Genomic DNA, 24,478 nt, shown 5'->3' on the forward strand with positions numbered 1-24,478 from the left:
TCTGATAAATAAAAACAAATCATATGCACAAGCATTGCATGCATCATGTGCATAAGCAGGTTTTGCTTCAGGCTTCTTGTTCTATGGTCTAACTCCGTGTTCTTCATTTATTTTGAAGACAAGCTGACTCACCGGTACTATACCAGAGCCAACATTTCAAGACTGATGGATCATTTGGAACAAGAGAACCGCGAGCTGGAGGAGGAAGTGGCCAGATTGACTGCCCTGATAGAGTCATTCATGGCTGCCCAGAGCCAGTCTTCTCCAACACCTTCAACTCCTTCCCAGAGGACAGTCATCTCTGAGATTGTCTCCTCAACTGTGCCTGCGGCCAGCGTACACTTTGCTCCAACGGCCATGCCAGCCGGATTCCCGTGGGGGATGCCTCCTAATTTCATGCCTGAGGGTCCTGCACCCACCTTTGCTTCTCTGCCGACATCTAGCCCGGTCCTTGCTGTTCCTCCTCCTGTCGTGCATACTATGCCCAGAGTATACGACACCATCTATCATTCTGAGCCGTCTGAGGACCCAGATGTCTATGAGAAGATGGACGCTATGAACGATCAATTTCTTGAGCTCCGCAAATAATTGAAAACCCTTCGAGGAAAGGATCTTTTTGGCAAGTTTGCTGCCGAACTCTGCTTGGTTCCTAATGTGAAGATCCCTGTGAAATTCAAGGTCCCTGACTTTGAAAAATACAAGGTAAATACTTGCCCTCTCAGCCACCTGGTCATGTATGCCAAGAAAATGTCAACTCAGACCGACAACGACCAGTTGCTCATCCACTACTTTTAGGATAGTTTGTCCGGTGCTGCCCTACGTTGGTATATGGACTTGGACAGTGCGAACATCCGATCCTTCAACGACCTTGGCGAGGCCTTCATCAAGCAGTACAAATATAATATGGATATGGCTCCCGATAGGGATCAATTGAGGGCCATGTCCCAGAAGGACAAGGAAACATTCAAAGAGTACGCCCAGAGGTGGCGAGAGGTGGCAGCACAAATCATGCCCCCGCTAGAAGAGAAAGAGATGACCAAGATCTTTTTGAAGACCATGAGTTCTTTTTACTATGAGCGGATGATTGCCAGCGCTCCTTCTGACTTCACCGAGATGGTGAACATGGGGATGCGACTGGAAGAAGTGGTCAGGGAATGACGTCTGAACAGAGAAGAAGGCTCTTTTGCCAAATGTTATGGGGCGTTTGCAAAGAAGAAAGATGCCGAGGGACATGCTGTGACCTCCCATATGAAACTAAGAAGACCCTCTGTGAGGAGGAAGACCGTGCGTCCCGCCGGTAACCAGCACCAGGTGGCTCATATAGCACCTGTCTTCAGAGATAATCAGCAATATCAACAACACAACAATAATCAGCAACAAACACATCCGCAATATCAACAACAACAGCACCGTCCGTAACAACATGCCTACCAGCCTCGAAACAGTAATCAAACCAGCACAAGTTACGAGAGGAAGAGGGTCACCTTCGATCCTATTCCGATGACGTATGCAGAGTTATATCCCTCTTTGATAGAGAGGAAGTTGATTACGCCACGAGACCCACCGGCTATACCTACTAACCCCCAGTGGTGGTTTAAGCCCGAATTACATTGTGTTTATCATTCCGGCGCTCCCGGCCATGACGTGGAAAATTTCTACCCTTTGAAGACCAAGGTTCAAGACCTTGTAAGATGTGGTATTCTATGTTTCAAGGACGGAGGTCCTAACATGAAGAAGAACCCATTTCCCGAGCATGGGAAATCTGTCAACATGGTCCAGGGCTGCCATGGCAAATACAAAGTCAAATACGTCAGTCATATTCGACAATCTCTAGTCGAGATGCATTGTTTGCTGTGTGATTATAGTCATTACGAGCATGACCACGATAGGTGCCGAGTTTGTTCTGTTAATCAAAGAGGTTGTCGCCAGGTGTTTAAAGATGTTCAAGAAATGCTGGATGAGGGAGTCATTGAGATCCTCAAAACAGAAATGTTGACGGAGATGCTGATGAAGTCAACGTAATTTCTCCAGTATTCCGGATCCCTGAGCCTGTTATTATCAAGTATGATGGTAGCAAGCAGAAGGCTTCTCCTGCTTTGATCATTAAGCCAGCCGACCCTGTACCGTATTCTTCTGAGAAGGTGGTCCCTTATCGCTACAATGCTGTAGCATTGGAGAATGGGAAAGAGGTGCCCTTGCCCTCTTCATCTGTTGTTAATATTGCCGATGTCAGCGGCCTGACCCGCAGCGGTCGTGTTTTCTCGGCTCCGCCAAAGCCGCAAGCTGATGCTCGAATGAATAATACCGCTGATTATGCTGAACTCCCAATTGGGAATGCTGCGAACGCTCCGGATCCGGTACTTGTTGCTAAACCTACCTCTACATTGAGAACTCCTGTCTCTGTTGGCCCGAGTGGCAATGCGAAAGAAGACGGTGATGAGATGCTAAGGCTCATCAAGAGAAGTGAGTACAACCTTGTAGATCTGCTTCTGCAAACGCCATCCAAAATCTCTGTATTATCCTTGCTGATGAATTCAGAACCACACCGAGAAACTCTGCAGAAGGTGTTAGATGTGGCGTATGTGGATCACAACGTCACAATTGAACAATTTGATAGTATTTTTGTAAACATCACCGCTTGTAACAATTTAAGTTGTTGTGATACTGGTCTCCCCGAGGAGGGAAGAGACCACAACCTGGCATTACACATATCTATGAGCTGCAAAGATGACGCCATGTCCAATATGCTGGTGGACACTGGGTCATCATTGAATGTATTTCCAAAGACCACTCTTGCAAAGTTATCATATCAGGGGCCTCCCATAAGGCAGAGTGGAGTAATTGTGAAGGCTTTCGATGGGTCTCGCAAAATTGTGATTGGAGAGGTTGATCTCCCAGACAAAATCGGACCAAGTGATTTCCAGATTACCTTCCAAGTTATGGACACCCACCCATCGTATAGCTGTCTCTTAGGCAGACCATGGATTCACGAGGCAGGCGCCGTGACATCCACCCTACACCAAAAACTAAAGTTTGTGAAAAATAAGAAGCTGGTGGTGGTAGAGGGAGAAAAGGCTCTCCTGGTTAGCCATTTGTCTTCCTTCTCTTATATAGATGCTGAGGATGAAGTTGGAACGCCGTTCCAAGCTTTATCTATTGTTGGACCTATTAAGAAGGGAACTTCTTCATTTGCTTCCTATAACGATGCAAAGTTGGCCATTGAGCATGGTGCAACTGCTGGATTGGGGCAAATGATTAAGTTGGAAGACAACAAATCCCGGGCTGGCATAGGCTATTCTTCTAGGGTCTTCAACAAGCAAGGGTTGTTCAAGAGTGGTGGATTTATCCACACCGATAAAGATGAAGAGGCTGTTGCCATTCTAGAAGAGGGTGAAGAGGATTCTGGAAATTTCATCATCCCTGGAGGGATCTGCAATAATTGGGTCGCTGTTGATATTCCGACAGTTATCCATAAGTCAAAGTAATGTTCATTGTGTTTGAAAACCCTTCTCCCATGCCAAAAGGAGAAGTGATGACATTGTTAGGCACATAAATACAATGATATTTTCATTCAATAAATTCATGTTAAATGTTTGTTTTTCCAATTATTTTCCCTTTTCGCTTTTGCATGAAATTGGTGATCACATAAAACCCTAAAAATAGAATAAAATCAATCTTTTCATCTGCAAAATGATTTGCCTTGCTTGAATTCTAAAATCTTTTATATCCAAAATCATTATGCAGGTTGATCAAACCCATTGGACATAATGATCCAACACCATCTCCCAACTTTGAATTCCCTGTATTTAAGGCGGAAGAAGATGATGTTGAAGAGATTCCTGAAGAGATTACCTGTTTACTTGAGCATGAAGAGAAGATCATTCAGCCGCATCTTGAGAATCTGGAAACAGTCAACTTAGGGTCTGAAGACTGTGTGCGAGAAGTGAAGATTGGGGCACTCCTGGAAGAATATGTCAAGAAGGGGTTGATTGAGTTGCTACGAGAATATGTCGACGTCTTTGCTTGGTCATATGAAGACATGCCTGGTCTGGATACTGATATTGTGCAACATTTCCTGCCTTTGAAACCTGAGTGTGTGCCTGTAAAGCAGAAACTCAGAAGAACTCATCCTGATATGGCAGTAAAGATCAAAGAGGAAGTTCAGAAGCAAATTGATGCGGGGTTTCTGGTGACTTCTACATATCCTCAATGGGTGGTCAATATTGTGCCCGTGCCTAAGAAAGATGGAAAAGTCCGAATGTGTGTGGACTATAGAGACTTGAATAAAGCTAGTCCGAAAGATGATTTCCCTCTACCACATATTGATATGTTGGTAGATAATACAGCTAAATTCAATGTCTTCTCATTTATGGACGGATTTTCCGGATATAATCAGATCAAAATGGCACCTGAGGATATGGAGAAGACAATATTCATCACACCTTGGGGAACATTCTGTTATCGAGTGATGCCCTTCGGTTTGAAGAACGTCGGAGCCACATATCAATGAGCTATGACTACCTTGTTTCATGATATGATGCACAAGGAGATCGAAGTGTATGTTGATGATATGATCGCAAAGTCAAGAACGGAAGTTGAACATGTAGAACACTTGTTAAAGCTTTTTCAGCGTCTGAGAAAGTATAAGTTTCGTCCGAATCCTAACAAGTGTACATTTGGAGTCCGTTCTGGAAAGTTATTGGGCTTTATTGTCAGCGAAAGAGGTATTGAGGTTGATCCTGCAAAGGTCAAAGCGATACGAGAGATGCCCGCGCCCAGAACTGAGAAGAAAGTCCGAGGTTTTCTTGGCTACTTGAATTATATTTCCAGATTTATATCCCACATGACTGCCACATGTGCGCCAATATTCAAGCTCCTCCGGAAAGATCAGTCTCATGATTGGACCGAGGATTGCCAAAAGGCCTTTGATAGTATTAAAGAATATTTGTATGAGCCTCCGATTCTTTCCCCGCCTGTGGAAGGGAGACCGTTGATTATGTATCTAACAGTTCTTGAAGACTCGATGGGTTGTGTCCTTGGTCAACAAGACGAATCGGGAAAGAAAGAGTATGCTATCTACTACCTGAGTAAGAAGTTCACTGATTGTGAGTCTCGATACTCGATGCTTGAGAAAACATGTTGTGCTTTGGCTTGGGTTGCTAAGCGCTTATGCAGTATATGTTGAATCATACGACTTGGTTGATATCCAAAATGGATCCAATTAAGTATATCTTTGAGAAGCCTGCTTTAACTGGGAGGATTTCCCGTTGGCAGATGTTGTCATCTGAGTATGATATTGAGTATCGATCTCAGAAGGCTATTAAAGGTAGTATTTTGGCTGACCACTTGGCACATCAACCAATCGAGGATTATCAGTCAGTTCAGTATGACTTCCCAGATGAGGAGATTCTGTATTTGAAAATGAAAGATTGCGATGAACCTACACTTGATGAAGGGCCAGAGCCTGGTTCTAGATGGAGTATGGTGTTTGATGGCGCTGTGAATTAATATGGAAATGGTATTGGGGCAGTGATTATTACTCCTCAGGGCACACATTTTCCTTTTACAGCAAGGCTAACTTTCAAATGCATGAATAATAAGGATGAGTATGAGGCATGTATTATGGGTTTGGAAGAATGTATTGATCTTAGGATCAAGCATCTTAATGTTTATGGTGATTCAGCCCTTGTTGTTAATCAGATTAAGGGTGAATGGGAAACGAATCAGCCTGGCCTCATCCCATATAGAGATTATGCGAGGAGGATTTTAACGTTCTTCACTGAGGTTGACTTCCATTATATTCCTCGAGACGAGAATCGGATGGCAGATGCTCTTGCTACACTTGCTTCAATGATTCTATATTTGAAAATGAAAGATTGCGATGAACCTACACTTGATGAAGGGCCAGAGCCTGGTTCCAGATGGAGTATGGTGTTTGATGGCGCTGTGAATCAATATGGAAATGGTATTGGGGCAGTGATTATTACTCCTCAGGGCACACATTTTCCTTTTACAGCAAGGCTAACTTTCAAATGCACGAATAATATGGATGAGTATGAGGCATGTATTATGGGTTTGGAAGAATGCATTGATCTTAGGATCAAGCATCTTAATGTTTATGGTGATTCAGCCCTTGTTGTTAATCAGATTAAGGGTGAATGGGAAACGAATCAGCCTGGCCTCATCCCATATAGAGATTATGCGAGGAGGATTTCAACGTTCTTCACTGAGGTTGACTTCCATCACATTCCTCGAGACGAGAATCGGATGGCAGATGCTCTTGCTACACTTGCTTCAATGATTGTGGTTAGACTTTGGAATGAAGTTCCCAATATCATTGTGATGCGCTTGGACAGACCAGCCCATGTATTTGCAGTAGAGGAGGTGCAAGATGATAAGCCGTGGTATTATGATATCAAGTGCTTTCTTCAGAGCCAAATTTACCCTCATGGGGCATCTGTGAAAGATAGAAAGACTTTGAGGAGATTGTCATGCAGCTTCTACCTCAATGGCGATGTGCTTTATAAGAGGAACTTTGACATGGTTCTGCTCAGATGCATGGATAGACACGAAGCAGACCTGTTAATGACTGAGGTCCATGAGGGTTCGTTTGGTACTCATTCCAACGGACATGCCATGGCTAGAAAGATGTTGAGAGCAGACTACTATTGGCTGACAATGGAGTCTGATTGCTGCAAATATGTGAAGAAATGCCACAAGTGTCAGATTTATGCGGATAAGATTCATATTCCCCCGACACTTCTTAATATGATTTCATCACCATGGCCTTTCTGTATGTGGGGAATTGACATGATTGGCATGATAGAGCCGAAAGCGTCCAACGGTCACAGATTTATTCTCGTAGCAATTGATTACTTCACCAAGTGGGTTGAAGCGACATCATATGCAAACGTAACCAGGCAGGTGGTCGTGAAGTTTATCAAGAATCAACTCATATGCCGTTATGGTGTGCCAGATAAGATCATTACTGATAATGGATCTAACTTGAACAACAAGATGATGAAAGAGCTGTGTAGCGAGTTCAAGATCACACATCATAATTCTTCTCCCTACAGACCCAAGATGAATGGGGCTGTTGAAGCTGCTAATAAGAATATTAAGAAGATTATCCAGAAGATGGTTGTCACATACAAAGATTGGCATGAGATGCTGCCATTTGCTTTGCATGGATATCGTACGTCTGTCCGCACTTCAACAGGGGCAACCCCTTTCTCTCTTGTTTACGGCATGAAGGATGTACTCCCAGTAAAGGTGGAGATCCCATCAATGAGAGTCTTGATGGAAGCCAAGTTGACTGATGCTGAATGGGTTCAGATTCGTTATGACCAGTTGAATTTGAATGAAGAGAAGAGATTGACCGCCATGTGCCATGGTCAGTTATATCAGCAAAGGGTGAAGAAAGCCTTTGATAAGAAGGTCAAGCCTCGTGTGTTGCGAGAGGGTGACCTGGTGCTCAAGAAAGTTTTGTCTTTCGCGCCCGATTCCAAGGGCAAGTGGACTCCAAACTATGAAGGTCCATATGTTGTCAAGAGAGCCTTTTCAGGCGGTGCTTTGATACTTACAACTATGGATGGGGAGGATTTCACTCGTCCTGTGAATTCAGATGCAGTCAAGAAATACTTCGCCTAAAAATAAAAACAGAATAGCTCGCTAAGTTGAAAACCCGAAAGGGCGGCTTAGGCAAAAATGAACGTCTCGGTGGATTGAAAACCCGAAAGGGAGATCCAGGCAAAAGTTAGAGACATAAAAAATGAATATGTATCTCGCTAGATTGAGTACCTCATCCTGGGGAAATCTAAGCAAAAATTAGGGATTTGGCAAGTAACTGCATCCCGACAAGACTTTGTTCTACAAACTGTCATCTGTCAGGGATTCCCGCTCGGTCATCATCAACTGAAGCTTCAAATACATCGGATTCAAAGTTGGTGGAGAAATGGTCATTATGTTCAATGTAGTCCTTTTCCAATATATATCACCAGTTTCAAATTTGTAAAGATCTATGGAGTCTTGCCATTTGCAGACTACCATTCCATCGAATAAATTTGAACCTTTATCCAATTACTTGCACTCTTATTTGTTTCTATTCAACCAATGTTTTGCATGTTTTAATTGAGAAATATCATTGTTTTTTTAAAATAATTAAATTTTTCATAACTTATTTTTAAACAAAGTGAACATTCACAATGATAAAAGGATATTGGGGATGTCTTTAATGCTCTCCCAAAGACAACATGATTCTCAACAAGGTAAGACATTTGTTCATATTCCTGGCTTGCTTATATCCTCTTCCTCCAGAGCCTTTTATGGTTTTTCTCCCGAGCAGAGTGTTTGGTAAAGATATTCATCCCTCCTTCCTTCGGCAGAGTAGTGACCCTTCCTCCTTAGCAGATGTGATCTCTTTGGTAGGGCAGTATTTGGTGATCTTTGGAAATTTCTGATTGATGGTTGTTCCCCAGAGATCCATCCCCTCCTCTGATAATTTCCCTGGTAGAGTTGCCTCTACGGTGGAGTTCATCTGTGCGATGATCCTGTCCCCAATTGGAATGGTTGATATGCATTCCCTTTCAGAGATCTTTGTTTCCTGGTATCTCTTGCCCCTCATCAGATTGGATATTTTCCACTGGGCTTGGCTTTCTCTCTTGAGATGTAGTACCAGATGACTGTTCATCGTTCGTTGAACCTGGTTGTGTTAGAAATGTCTATTTGTCAGCATTCATCATACATAAACCACGCATATATGCATAATTTTAGCATTCAGATATTCATGTTGCATCCTTTGCCATATATCTTTGTTTGTTATCTCCTGCTAGTTGGTAATGTTTCCCCAAAGTAGATGTTTGTGTCTGATCTCCCCATATAGAGTCAGCCCCATAAGCAGAAAGTGTTCATCCTTTCTTCCATAGTCCCCCACCGAGTTATATCCTCATGGATGATGGTTGTTTCTATTTCCCCCCAACACATATATTGGGATGGAAATCCCCATTGAGTTATATCCTCATAGGGATAAGTCTTGTTTCATCATGCCTCTCTAGTTTGATCCTAGATCGGCTTCTCGTGTCTTTTTCCTGTGATTCCCTGTAGTTCAGATGAATGATTGCTCAGTAACCAGTAATTATCCATCTTTTCTACGGCGGAGTCTGTGGTTTTCTACCTTTATACCGGTAGTCGTAAACCCTATTTTTATCCCCTTTGCAGAGTCAATCCTTTTTTTGTTCATCCTAACCGATGACGGTTACTCTTCCGTGGTTTTCTACCCAGTATCTGGTAGATGTAATCCCCCTTGACGGTTATCTCTATCCAATATTCGGTATTGATAGTCCTTCACCCTTTTTGAGTATATCTCCTGGATCATTGCCTTTGTCAATGTATCCCTAATGAGTCATCTTTCATTCGCCTTTGTCGGCAATGATTGTTTCTCCCTCGGATTTGGTCATCTTTTTATACCGGGTTTTCAGTGTCCCGATTTCCTTTCTGTTCGATCGATTTATCCTTTATTAAACCAGTAACCGGTTGTGGATAATCATCCATGCGAGTATATTATCTATGTTCGGACGGTAATAGATAATATATCTCATGCACTCTTTGGTCGAAGTCTTTTGTTCTTCCCTAGTTGAGTAAGATTCGTACCCTTTTGTGGAATCGAATGTCCATCTTGTAATCGAGTATGCTTTTTAGCCCTCTTTTGGATGATGAGTGTTTTGGAAATGTTCCCCAATTCACGCCTTGGTTGGTCACCTATTATATGCCCAGTAACCGGTATCCCTAGTGTTCCTTCCCTTCTGCTCCCTGTTATGACTTGCGTCCCCTGTGGAGTCAGATTTCCTGAGTCGAAACATACCTTTTTAGGTTTTCCTCAGATGATTTCAGATGTTTGATATCTCTCACCCTTATACCAGTCTTATATATTCATTCTCCCCGAGCATGTTGTTCTTTCACCCTCATACCGGTGTTCGGATCACATGTCTCTTCGAGCTTATTACCTAGTAACCGGTAATACCTCATCCTGGTGTTCCCCTAGAGGAGTCCTGTTTGGATGTTCCCCAGCGAGGTCCCTTAGTGGATTCTCCCCTTCTGAGTCCGGATTTTCATCCAAAGTATCCTTTGTGGATAATTCCGCTGTATTGGCATATTTCCCAATACATGCGCCTTTGAGTCAGCTCGGGTCTTTCCATTGATTTTTTCTTTTGGGATTCTGCTCGTGTCTTTCACCAAGTTTTAAGTCGTGCCCTGCTCACAAAATTTATTCCTTTCTTATCCCCATAAGAGTCCCAGAGTCTTTGTCCCATGGAGTGTATTACTCATAGGGATTGTTAGTTTCCCTAGATTTCTTTTCTTCTTTGTGGACACATATCCCCACAGAGAATTACCCTTTTGCATACATACATCTGCATCATGAGGTCTCTTAGGGACCAAAATTCGTCTCTTTGTTATTATTTAAGCCCATTCTACCTCGTCGAGACGAAGATTTCAACCTTCACTTCTCCGGCTAGAATGACCTTAAATAGGGGCATCTGTAAGACCTTAATTTTGGCCCTAAGATCCCTCATGGCATAATAACATTGCATTTGCATAGCCTCAAGGATCATAAGCATCTTGGTTCCCTTTGCCTTTGGGTGGGATCTCTTGTGAGTGGTTTGAGATCACCAAGCATGCTTGAATTGCATATTATTGCTTTTCTCATTTCATTTATTAACTCAAAAGCACAAAAATATGTCACTAACATTTCTTGTTTGTAGTTTGAGCAGTCACCAAGTCTAAAGCTTCTAGGAAATCCTTTGTGCAATGATATGGTCAAGAGAAGATGAAAGCAAGCATGGTAATGGTTCCCAAAGCTCTCATCCATCAAATATGCCTCCCAAGTATCTCAATTCATCATTTTGATCAAAGCAAGTCAAGGGGTTTGAGGCTTGTTTCCCAAGGAAACCCTAATTCATTTGATCATCAATAATGCCTTGCTCATGAAGCAACCTCAACCAATGGTCAAATAAAATCAAGGGAAGTTCTTTAATTCATCATATCATTCATATTTGAACTTATTTGAGTGTCCTAAATCATCAATTCATCAAGATATGATTTATGGACTTGAGAAGTTGATTAGTCAATTCATCTGACTATTTTGAAATGCACTGAGACCTAACTTTTTATGTGTTGATCAAATGGAGATGACCCCAAGAGCAAAAATGTTTATAAGGACAATATGAACAACGTTCAAGTTCATCAAAATTTTATTTGAAGCATGGAAGGTCATCATCCATTCCAAGATATTATAGGTCATTTTGACTAAAACCCTAAATTTGGGTCAACTTCCCAAGAACATAACTCATTCATTTTTCATTATTTTTAGGTGAGACTTGATTCATTGGAAATCTTATTGTGTCTACTTCAAATGTTATGTTGAGCAAAATTGCAAAATCTCAAAATAAATACATGTGATAATGCAAAACATTATAGGTCACTTTGGGCCAAATGCATTGAAATGTGAAAAAGTCCAAATTCAAGTGCCCATAACTTCTTCATTAAAAACCCAAATGATGAAAAATTTAAGTCCAAATTGATTGTCTTGAAAATATCCATAACTTTTATGTTTAAGATTTTATTATTTGGAGCTTGCATCATTGAAACAGAAGGGCTTGAACATTGGCCAAATTTGGAAACTTCACATATGCATGTTTTGCACCCTACACTTCAAGCTCAAATTTCATTAATTTCCAAGGCCCAATTGGAGTTTTGATCAACATAGCATTGGTTCCTTATGCAACAAGTTTTCTAACCATTACTCATAAGGTTGCATTTGGAGTTTGGAAGCATCATTTTCGAAGACATGAAGAATTAAGTGCATTTTGTGAAATTCATTTCAAACACATTGCACGAGCTGTTAACATTTGATCTGCACGTCCATTTCTCATTTGGTGATGTATAGCAATCCATTCCAATCAGAATTGGGCCCTCCATGCGTTTGTACAGGCCCATGCATGGAGGCCCTCTTCTCCCATGCACACTTTGTTCATTGCATTTCAGATGGTTTTGGCTATAAATACAAGTGCTATGCTCTTTTAATTCTTCAACCTAATGGCGCCTAAATCCCTGCTGAATTGAATCCCCACCCATACCAAAGGAACAAACTTCATTTTTCTCTAAAAATTTCAAATCTGAAATTCAATTGCATTGATTGATTTTTAAGATCTAAAGTTCCTAGACCTCTTCACCTTGATCCATTGAAGCTTCTATTTGCAAAAGGAATCAAAGAGAGTGACTCAATTCTTCACAATCCAAAGGTTTTGCTCAACTGGATTTTGCTTCGAATCTCATCATACATTGCTCCATTTGCCTTGATCTTGTGTTGTCTGAAGTCCTCTATATAGAGGCATCATTATTGTGTTCTTAATTGTTGAAATCGAGCAAGTTCAGTTGAACACCACCAAAGTTCCATCTCTGATTTCTCTCTTAATAGGGATCTAGAGTGGAATTGAGTGGCATAGGAGTGATGTACATCACTCCACCTTTCGAATGGTGCTTGGATCGTGTATTTTAGTTAACATTTTTTGACCTGCAATTTTTGATCTCCACCGGAGCTAGTCGGAGAAGACGGTGGCGCTGGCCACCGTCTGGTCTCCAGATCCAATCGTGGTCGTCCATGTTTCTTTCCAGATCTAATCTCAGCAGTCCAAACTTATGACTTATTTTAATTCAGCGTGTGGTGGCATTGACTGTGGAACACATTGGACGCGCGCTTATGGATGCTTGGATCTGCCAACTCAATTAATGAGCTCAGATCCAAGGGCTCTCGCTTTTCCATTTATTTTAATTCTGATTTTAATTTCTATTTCATTTTTTAATTCCATTTCATTTTCTAAAATTCATATCTCTTTTATTATTTGTCCAAAATTTATGGGAGCAATTGCATTATTTCTCTTTTATTTTCTAGTTTCTAAAAATGATTTTTAAAATTTTTTATTTTATCATTTTCTATTTTTTAATAATTTTCTCTTTTCTGGTTATTTTTAATTCATTTTAAATAGTTTTGATATTCAAAAAATACAAAAATATTTTCTCAACCTCTTTGAATGATGATAGATCTATGAAAAATATTCTCATCAATTTATTAATTGATTTGAGATTTATTTAAGATTTTAGTTCAATTAGGTTATTTTTATTCATTTTTAATTGATTAAAAATAGTTTCTCACTTTTAAAAATGCTGAAATTTTTTGTCAAACTTTCTTTGACCTTGTTGAATTCGGGATAATTCACTTGGACTTTTCAAAGTTGATTTGAAGTGAGTTTGAAGTTTGACCTTTCTTTAATATTTTAATTCAAGTTTTATTTTAAATATTAAAAATACCAAAATATTTTGTTTATTTCTTGACTTCCAATCTTCATCTTGTTTCTATTTTCTATTGTTTGACCTTGATCTTCCCTATCTTTGGTCAACATTTGTTGATTGGTACATTCCACTTCATTTAATGCACTTTAATTCTTCATTTCTATTCTTCATTTTCTTCCTCTTCTCCTTCTTTTCTTTTTGATCAATGAGTTAAAGATTGAGGGTTAGCATTGATTAGGGAGGTTTAATCTTCCTTGATTCAAATCTAATTCATCTTGATCAAATGATCAAGTGAATGACTTTGCATTAAGGATAGATTGCTTTCTAAATCATGCAAAGGACTTAAACCAATACAAGATCATTTCTCATTTTCTTTTTTTGGCATGGCAAGTTGTTGAAGTTTGATTCACTAATCAAGACCTCTAACTTGTGTTGTTGCCTACATTATTATTGACCGGCCTCAGATAGTTGTGACTTCTACATAAGTCCAATTACGATTGTTTAACATAGCGCTAAATTTGCCTTATGGCACACTCACTACTAACACTAACTATTGACCATTAACATTTAATTCTTGCTCTTTACATTTATGCAATTTACATTTCTTGTACATATTATTCATTTGCTTTTCCCCCTTTGCTCATTTGAGCACATGTTTATGTTAATGCAATTTGCCTTTTGCTCACTTGAGTCCATAATTATGTATATATTATTGTGCTTGTGTTTTGTTTTGATTGTTGTGGACCAAATGCAAAGAAATGGACAAATGGACTTAGTTTCTAGGACTTTCCCTATGCAAATTGGAGTAAAAGGACTTTCAATGGTGAAGATGGATTAGAAGGACCAAACCTCTAAACTCACTCTTGTCCATCCTTGATTTGCTTCATAAAACTTTTGATGTGTGTGCTCTTGTGCTAGGGAATCCTATGAGAGCTTAAATTGAAGAACCATTGCCATGTTCATCCAAAGTGAAAGATATAAGATACATTGAGGATCTTCTAAGAAGCTTGTTTGATTATGTTGATTGCTTGAGCTTACTATTACTATGCTTGCATATTCCAAAGGATGGGAGTTACTTGGATCATCAATATGATCTCAAGAGAAGAACTCCATTTGTGGTCTTGTTTCTTATCCTTCATCTCTTGTATGATTAGGACTTTAGCCTTTCTTCTTCTTCCCTCCACTCTAACCCAAGCCAAAACTTTTGTGCAAACATTTAACACTTGTTTTCAAACATTAGAAACCTAAGCCTTATGCTTTTGATTTTCAAACTTTCTTTTCATAACACTTATTTTGAATTGAACCTTTAAATCAAATTTGACCATATTTTGTACATACTTTTCATTGGTAAATACCACTCACTCAAATACTTTTGTAGTTTCAATGGCCACTTTCTTAATCAAAACTTTTTTCATGACCTTTAGCTATTAGGTTTGAGTTATCCTTGAGATAGATGTAATACTCACCTATATCCTTAGTGATGGACAATGAGTCTTCCATGCTTATTATAGGGTTAACCCCTCATTAGCATGTTGAAGCTATCCTCACATGGTGGATTTGTGGTTTTAGGTTGGGTTTTCTCCCTTGGATAACAAAAGACCTTAAGGCTATTGGACCAAATCAATTCACCAACTTGTTTTTTGAGATTTTTACCCCGAACTACGAGGTTTTGATCCTAATCTTTTTTAAGATGGTACGTAGGCAATGGGTTTATCCATCCAAACACAAAAATGTAACTAACTTGTATATTCTCTTCTCATATCTTCAATCATGTTTGCACAAATAAATTTTCACAAAATACCAACCTTACAACAAAATATGAAAAGGGCTCCCTAGGAGTACCTAGGATATTTTGGGTGCTTAAAACCTTCCCATTGCATAACCAACCCCCTTACCCCGATCTCTGACATTTTTACTAGTTTTTGATTCGATAAAACTTTTAGGTTTTTGTTCGCTTTCTAACCATTCCTTTGGATAAATAGAAGTGCGGTGGCGACTCGACTTGTATGGTTTACCTTAGATTTAGTCAATATCTCTAATGGTAACAAATACCCCGCTACAATTTGCACACTTGAAAATACTTCCAAAATTGGCAATGCAATGTACATGCTTGCATGGGCGTGTGCAGGCCCATGAAGCAACTCTACTAGGTCCACAATCAACTGAAATGAGGTTTGAATGTTTGAAGCATGATTCTTGCCAACTGATACAACCCTGTTTAAGCCATGCGCAGACCCCTCAAACTTTGTCCAAAATGAATGGATTAGGACTCTTTGGAAAGCTTAGATCAACAAGAACAACTCTTATGTTGAACATTTTTCCATTTGGAACTTTTGTCATGGTGAATTTTGAGGTGAAAGTTTGGAAATTTCAACATGTCAAAATATTTTCTAAGTGTCAAGCCACATGTTCAATTATTACACCTTGCCTAACTTTTTATGTGAGCTCCAAATGAGAAAAGTGTATTCATAAAAGTTGTAGCCCTTTCAAAATCCGTCAAAATGGTCACAAATTTGACATCATTTAGATTTGGGATGAGTAAGTTATGCATTTTTAAAGTTGAGGAAAATCACTTGTTCAATGGTATTGGTCGAAAATGACCTATAATGTACCCTCATATCACATGCTCATAAAAGTTGAATTAGTTCTTACTAAAAACATAAAAGTTGTAGTATACACCTTGAATTTTATTGTGTAACTTGTAAATCTTTCATCTCATAAAAATTGAGCAAGTTATGGCCTTGGGAAGTTGACTTTCAAATTAGGGTTTAGACAAAATGACCTATAATGTTTCAACATAGAAAATGACTTTCCAAGAAAAATTAGCTCTAGACTTCAACATGAAAGTTGTTTGGAATATAATTTAGAGCAACTTTTATTTTTGGAATCATTTTCATATGATACAAATTGTAGGAGATAGGGTCTAGGGGGACCCAGTTTTGATCAGATGAATTCATCTGGCCAACCACCATAAACCAACTTGCTAACTTGCAATTCTCTTGACTGTTTGGGATCATGGTAGATAATATATGCATAAGATGATGAAATTTTAAGTTTACCTTGAGAAATTTGATCAATTGGTAAAGAAGCTGTTGAAGAAGTTACTCAAGATACCCAGATGAACTAGGTTTTCCAAGGTGAACCAACTCCAAACTCTTGAAGAAATATTGATCAAAATGACATGTAGAGATCATGGGGACTCATATATAATGCCTAGAGCCATTATGGATCATTCCTTGGTTGTTCTCTTAGCAATGAGGGTCTTAAACCCTAGATGTGAACTTGATAGATCAATAGTGATCATGCCCTACCTACAAAAGAGTTAGGCAAATACAAAGACATATTTTTGGTACTTTGGTTAGTGAGATGATAAAATACAAGTATGATACAATAACATGGTTCTTGGTGATCTCTCCCAAAACAAACCCAATGAAATAGGGATAAGGAGGATGCCAAGGTATGATCTCAATGCCAATGCATATGATGAGATAGCATGAGGGATCTTAGGGTCAAAATTGGGGTCTTACAACTGCCCCTATTTAAGGACATTCTAACTGAGGAGGAGAAGGTTAAAATCTTTGTATCGACTCAGTAGAATAGGCTTAAATAACAACATATATAAACAAATTTTGGTCCCTAAGAGACCTCATGATGCATATGATATGAATGTAAAAGCGAATCTATGTGGGGAAATATTGCCACAGAGGAAAAGAAGTCAGAGAGACCGAAGGTCTGTAGGAGCATGATGCATTCCATAAGGAAAAACTCACTGGGGAGACAGAGACTATGAGGGGATAAAAGAGGTTGTGTGTAGGCCAGACTACGACTTAAAAACTGCCGGGAGACTAGATGGATTCCATGAAAATGGAAAGACTCAATTGGAGAAACAAAAGACGTCTGCATGGGAAACAGGTAGATCAGAATAAAACTGAAATACTCGAATCATGCAGGAAAAGCGATTTCACTAAGGAAATACACACTCAACTCGTCTGGGGAAGCAATAAACTTCAACACAGGAGGATAATAAAAATATGACAGAGAGGACATCCGTTACCGGTTAGGGTAAACATATCAAGGATGACTCACTGAGGGTCGCTAGGAAGTGAATTCATTACCAGTTACTGGGTAAGAATAGACTTTTTGGGGAAAAACTGTAGAAATATGATTTACAACTACCGACTACCGGGCAGAAGACCAAAGATGATAATATTTGTCACCGGTTAAAGTGAACATATCAAGGATAGACTCAAAGGAAAGAGAATCCGTCATCAGTTAAGATGAACATATCAAGGATAATCTTTCCTGGGAATTACTAAGGAGGATAACCGTCATCGGTTTGGATGAACATATCAAGGATAAACCACCTGAACAAAAAGTAGGAATTACATCTATTAAATGGTGGATAGAATACCACAAAGAGGATATACGTCACCGGTTAAGATGAATGTATCAAGGATAATATTCCTGGGGGATAAATGAAAATGAATCGGCTGGGGAGAAAAAGGTTACTTTTTTCGGGTATCGGGAAAGAAGTAGAAAACTGGAACCTAAGAAGAACATTACTAGTTACTAGGTAATAAACTCTTAGGGGACCTGAAGCATCGATCTAGGTAAGACGTAGAAAGAAGATTGTCAATCAAGACTTAACCCAATGGGGATATAACTCAAGGGGAGTAGTTCCACCCAGATAATCAACTGGGGAGGAAGTTGAAACAAATCATCATCCACGAGGAAATAACTTAGTGGGGAAAGGAGAAAGGTTAAAGTCTTTCTGCTTAAGGGGATGATACTCTACAATTGAAGGAGGACATACACCAAACTTGCATGGGGATAAAGTACCACCATAATAGAGAATTAGAATCACAAGAATGAATCAACAAGTGGGATGATACAATAATGAAATTATATGAGTGTATATGTATATGTGTATGTATATATGATGATTATGCTGACAACACGATCACGAAGATACAAAGATATCGCAGATTTGAATCATCGATACAATTCTCATCCAATCCACAAAAGAGGGAAACAACTGCTGGAGAAAAGTGAAAATCAATATCCTGAAGGCTCAACCCTAGCTGGGGAAACAAAGGAGATCTGCTGAGGAAAACCACTATCATGTCTGCGGGGAGTTTTAGGCCAACACCATATTAAATGGGAGACAACCATGCAGGGGATAAACACAAATAACTGCTCATAAACCAGGAGGAAACTCTGACTGGGAGCGAATTTGATGGCAACCGATGGGGAAACCAAAGTCCTATCAGAACCATGCAAACTGCTACAAAGATCCGTTCTTACTCTGCTGGAGACCAAATATAAACTCGGCTGGGGAATACATACTAAACTCCGCAGGGGACTAATCAACCAACTCAGCGGAGAAGAAATAATCGTATGGAGAAAAATAACCAATACCGAGTGTTGAACAATGCTGTCGGGGATGAAAGAGAAATTGCGCCTATTGCTTGGGGAGAACCAATAATGCTCCACACTTAGGGCTTACTGCTTTCGAACCATTGTTGATATTCCTCTTGAATGAAATTGATTGCTTAAAATTCATGCTTTTATATGTTTAAGAAAAATGATTTTGATTTAAAAATTTTAATTTATTCGGCTGAATTAAACAAGAGTAGAAACAATTAGATAAAAGTTCAACTTTATTTAATAGAATGGTAGTCTGTAAATGACAAGACTCCATAAATATTTATAAAGTTGAAAGTGGTAATTTACATGGAAAAGGGTTACATCGAATACAATGATCACTAATCCTTCCACCAACTCTTGATATCCACTGTGCTCTTGACTGCTTACTGGGGATCAGAATCTAACCGTTGTGCTAAAAAACGTCTTCAAAACTGAAGATCAGCAGGATGCAGTTACTTGCCATAATCCCTAATTTTTGCATAAATTGCCCCAAAGTGGGGTACTTAATTTATCGGGATAATCCTATCTGTTTTATGTCTCTAATTTTTGCCTGGATAGCCCTTTCAGGTTTTTAATCCACCGAGACGCTCATTTTTGCCTAAGCCGCCCTTTCAGGTTTTCAACTTAGTGAGTTGTTCTTTTCTTTTTTAGGCAAACTATTTCTTGACTGCATTTGCGTTCACCGGACGTGTGAACTCTTCATAGTCCATAGTTGTAAGGTTCAAAGCACCGCCTGAAAAGGCTCTCTTAACAACATATGGGCCTTCATTATTATGAGTCCATTTGCCCCTAGAATCTAGTTTGAAAGATAGAATCTTCTTGAGCACAAGGTCACCTTCTCTAAACACACGAGGCTTGACCTTCTTATCAAATGCTTTCTTCATTCTCAGCTGATATAACTGACCATGACACATGGCAGTCAATCTCTTCTCTTCAATCAAATTCAGTTGGTCATACCTGGCTTGACACCATTCAGCCTCAATCAACTTGGCTTCCATCAACACACACAGTGATGGGATCTCAACCTCTACGGGGAGTACAACTTCCATACCATATACAAGAGAGAAAAGGGTTGCCCCTGTTGAAGTGCGGATGGATGTACGATACCCGTGCAAAGCAAATGGGAGCATATCATGCCAATCCTTGTATGTCACAACCATCTTCTGGATGATTTTCTTGACGTTCATGTTTGCAGCTTCAACAGCCCCATTCATCTTGGGTCTGTAGGGAGAAGAATTATGGTGTGCAATTTTGAAGTCTTTGCAAAGAGCTTCTACCATATTATTATTAAAGTTTGATCCATTATCAATAATGATCTTACTTAGCACACCATAACGACATATAATCTGATTTTTGATAAACCTTACAACGACTTGCTTGGTTACATTCACATACGATGTCGTTTCAACCCATTTTGTGAAGTAATCAATTGCCACCAAAATGAAACGATGTCCATTCGAAGCTTTGGGCTCAATCATGCCAATCATATCAATTCCCCACATGGAGAAGGGCCATGGGGAGGAAATGACGTTCAACAGTGTCGGAGGAACATGAATCTCATATGTATAAATTTGACACTTGTGGCATTTCTTCACAAACTTGCAACAGTCAGATTCCATTGTCAGCCAATAGTAACTTGCTCGCAACATCTTCTTCGCCATTGCATGTCCATTGGAATGAGTACCAAAGGAACCTTCATGGACTTCAGTCATCAATAGGTCTGCTTCGTGTTTATCCACGCATCTGAGCAAAACCATATCAAAATTTCTCTTATATAACACATCATCATTCAAGTAGAAATTGTCGGCTAATCTTCTAAAAGTCTTCTTATCTTTCAATGATGCCCCAGACGGCTAAATCTGACATTGGAGGAAACACTTAATATCATAATACCACGACTTTTCGCCTTTGATCTCTTCAATAACAAACAGATGAGTTGGCCTATCAAGACGCATCACATTTAAATTGGGAACCTCATTCCAATATTTCATCATAATCATGGAAGCCAACGTTGCAAGAGCATCTGCCATCCGGTTTTCATCTCGAGGGATATAATGAAATTCAACCTTTATAAAGAAAGTTGAAATCCTCCTCACATAATCTCTATATGGTATCAAACCGGGTTGATTCGTCTCCCATTCACCTTTGATTTTATTTACAGCCAAAGTTGAATCTCCATAGACATCCAAATACTTGATTCTGAGATCAATGGCCTCTTCAAGCCCCATAATGCAAGATTCATATTCTGCCATATTGTTTGTACACTTGAAGGTCAATCTAGCTGTAAATGGAAAATGTGTGCCCTGAGGAGTAATAATCACCGCCCCAATTCCATTACTGCTCCATCAAATACCATGCCCCAACGGGAACTAGGTTTTGGCCCTTCTTCAAGCAAAGGTTCGTCACAATCCTTCATTTTCAAGTACAAGATCTCTTCATCGGGAAAATCATATTGCACTGACGAGTAATCTTCTATCGGTTGGTGAACCAAATGGTCAACCAAGACACTACCTTTGATCGCTTTCTGAGATCAGTATTCAATATCATATTCTAATAACAACATCTGCCAACGGGAAATCCTCCCAGTTAAAGCAGGCTTCTCAAATATATACTTGATTGGATCCATTTTGGATATCAACCAAGTGGTATGGTTCAACATATATTGACGCAGACGCTTAGCAGCCTAAGCCAATGCGCAACAAGTCTTTTCTAGCATAGAATACTGAGTCTCACAATCGGTGAACTTCTTACTAAGGTAGTAAATTGCAAATTCTTTCTTTCCAGTTCCATCTTGCTGACCAAGAACACAACCCATACTATCTTCAAGCACAGTCGAATACATGATCAATGGTCTTCCTTCAACAGGTGGAGACAAAATCGGAGGTTCAAGCAAATATTCTTTGATACTGTCAAAAGCTTTCTGGCAGACTTCGGTCCAATCACAAGACTGATCTTTCCGAAGAATCTTGAATATAGGCGCACATGTGGCAGTCATGTGGGAAATGAATCTTGAGATATAATTCAAGCGACCGAGAAAACCCCTGACCTGCTTCTCAGTTCTTGGCGCAGGCATCTCTTGTATTGCTTTGACCTTGGAAGGATCAACTTCAATACCTTTCTCGCTGACAATAAAGCCCAACAACTTACCAGAACGAACACCGAAAGTACATTTATTGGGGTTCAAGCGAATTTTATACTTCCTCAAGCGCTGGAATAGCTTCAACAAATGCTCAACATGTTCCGTTTCATCAATGGATTTAGCAATCATATCATGAACATAGACTTCAATCTCTTTATGCATCATATCATGAAAAAGAGTAGTCGTTGCTCTCTGGTAAATTGCACTAACATTCTTTAAACCGAAAGGCATCACTCTATAACAGAATGTTCCCCAGGGTGTAATGGATGTGGTCTTCTCCATATCTTCGGGTGCCATCTTGATCTGATTATATTCGGAAAATCCGTCCATAAACGAAAAGACTTTGAATTTAGTTGTATTGTCCACCAACATATCAATGTGTGGCAGAGGGAAATCATCTTTCGAACTGGCTTTATTCAAATCTCACTAATCAACACACATACAGACTTTTCCATCCTTCTTCAGAACATGCATAATATTGGCCACCCATTGCGGATACTCAACGGTCACAAGAAAACCGACATCGGTCTGCTTTTGAACTTCTTCTTTGATCTTCACTGCCATATCGTGATGCGTTCTTCTCAACTTCTGCTTGAATGGCGGGCATTCTGGCTTCAACGATCTCACAAGAAAACCGACGGATCGTCTGTTAGAGTCTCTGTACCTGGTGAGTGTATTACTCCGACGGATCGTCTGTTCTTCTATGTGAATCATATTCCCCACAGAGTCTGTGTCTTTTACACGCATACATTTGCATCATGAGGTCTCTTAGGGACCAAAATTTGTCTCATTACTGTTATTTAAGCCCATTCTACCGCGTCGAGATGAAGATTTCTAAACTTCACTTCTCCGGCTAGAATGACCTTAAATAGGGGCATCTGTAAGACCCCAATTTTGTCCCTAAGATCCCCCATGGCATCATAGCATATCATATCATTGCCTCAAGGATCATTGTACACCTTGCCTCCCTCCTAGTGGTGGGTTATCATTGTGAGTGTGGTTCTTGATCACCAAGCATGTATTGCATTTGTATATCATTGCTTTTCATTTGTTTACTAACCAAAAGTACAAAAATATTGTCATCTAACCATGTTACTTGCAGATGAAGCAAACTAGGTCAAAATAGTCAATGCATTCATTGAAGTATAGATGGTGACCATGCCTGAAGAATTTGGGCACCATGATCATTAATCAGAAGTTCATAAGAGTTGTGACATCATTTGGTATCAAGATCTCAAGTGGTAGGGGTTTGAAATTCATCAAAGCATGGCTCGGTCAACCAAAACCCTAGCAAAGTCAACTGTGGTCAACTATGCATTTAATCAGTGATTTGAAGGTGGGAAATGATTTGAGAGGTCTCATTCATGTCCATATATGCCTCATATAACATGTCAAACATCATCATTGAGGAATTGGAGGTCAGATAAAAAGTTTCCCAAAATAGCAAGGACCTGTAATTTTCAACTGCCCAAAATGGAAAGTCATTCTCCTCAAGATTACATGTCTAAGCAAGCTTCAAATCAAATTTTGTCCAACATGAAAGTTGAAGATCTTGCTCTCACCTTTCCAAAAAGTCCAAGAACACTTATTTCTCATGTGTGGTTGGCAAGTTATGATCAAATCATTTTCAAAAATTTTGGAATTTCAAGGAGGCATAACTTTCAAACCATTTGGCCAATTTGGGTGATTCTTTTTTGAGCAAATCCTATTTGACATGTACTATCATGATCCATCATTGCATTTCCTCAAAAAGCATCACATAAAAAGGTCATTTTTCAAGTGAACCAATTAAATTTTGGTGGGAAAAATAATGAATTTGAAAAATACACTTGATTTTTATGCCAAATCAATTCAAATGGCTTTCAAACAGAAAATTGGGTTTGCTTAAACATGAATTGCACTGTTCCATTGGTTCAAATTAAAAAAGGGGCATTTTGGCCAAATGACATAACATGAGCATCTCACTAATCCATTTCCAATTTGCTTAATCATGTTTAACAGTTGGATTAACAGGTACTATAAGAGCTTAATCATAACAGAAATTCCAGATCCACAATCACAATCTGAGATCCAAACTGAAAATTTCTCAATTCTCTCAAATTCTCTTCAAACTTTTTTTCATTTTTCCATCAAATTTCACTTTTCTTCGTGCTTCCTTTGGTGTTAATCTTCATCTATAGGTGTAATTGAAGAACTGTTTGAGGCAAGATCGTGGAGAAGACTGGAAAATCGCAGCTGTTGGAACCTTGCTCATCCATGGCATCTTGAAGTTTCTTCATCATCAAGCATTGCTGAGCTAAAATTCCACTTGCATTCATCCTCTACAACATCATAGGCCATCTGTTTTAGCAATTGGAGGCTTGATTCGCACGAAAACAAGAGCTGCATCTCCAAGAGGTAGGAATTCAAATCTTCCAATTCTTGAAATTAACATGTGGTTTAGGTAGATCTTGCAACATAGAATACACTGCAGCTTGAATCGTGCGTTTTCATTAAGTACTGATGAAGAAATCTTGATTTTAAGTTTGGACACCAAAACTTCTTTTGATCGTATCTCTTGCCATGCTT

At 39.4% G+C, this 24,478-nt stretch overlaps 1 pseudogene; it reads left to right on the top strand.

The window, feature by feature from the left end:
• Positions 1-4,912: 4,912 nt before the first annotated feature.
• The window catches only part of LOC127104165 (uncharacterized), a 69,116-nt pseudogene continuing 49,550 nt past the window's right edge, over positions 4,913-24,478 (top strand).

This window comes from Lathyrus oleraceus, chromosome 7 (assembly GCF_024323335.1).
Source record: "Lathyrus oleraceus cultivar Zhongwan6 chromosome 7, CAAS_Psat_ZW6_1.0, whole genome shotgun sequence".
NCBI lineage: Eukaryota > Viridiplantae > Streptophyta > Magnoliopsida > Fabales > Fabaceae > Lathyrus > Lathyrus oleraceus.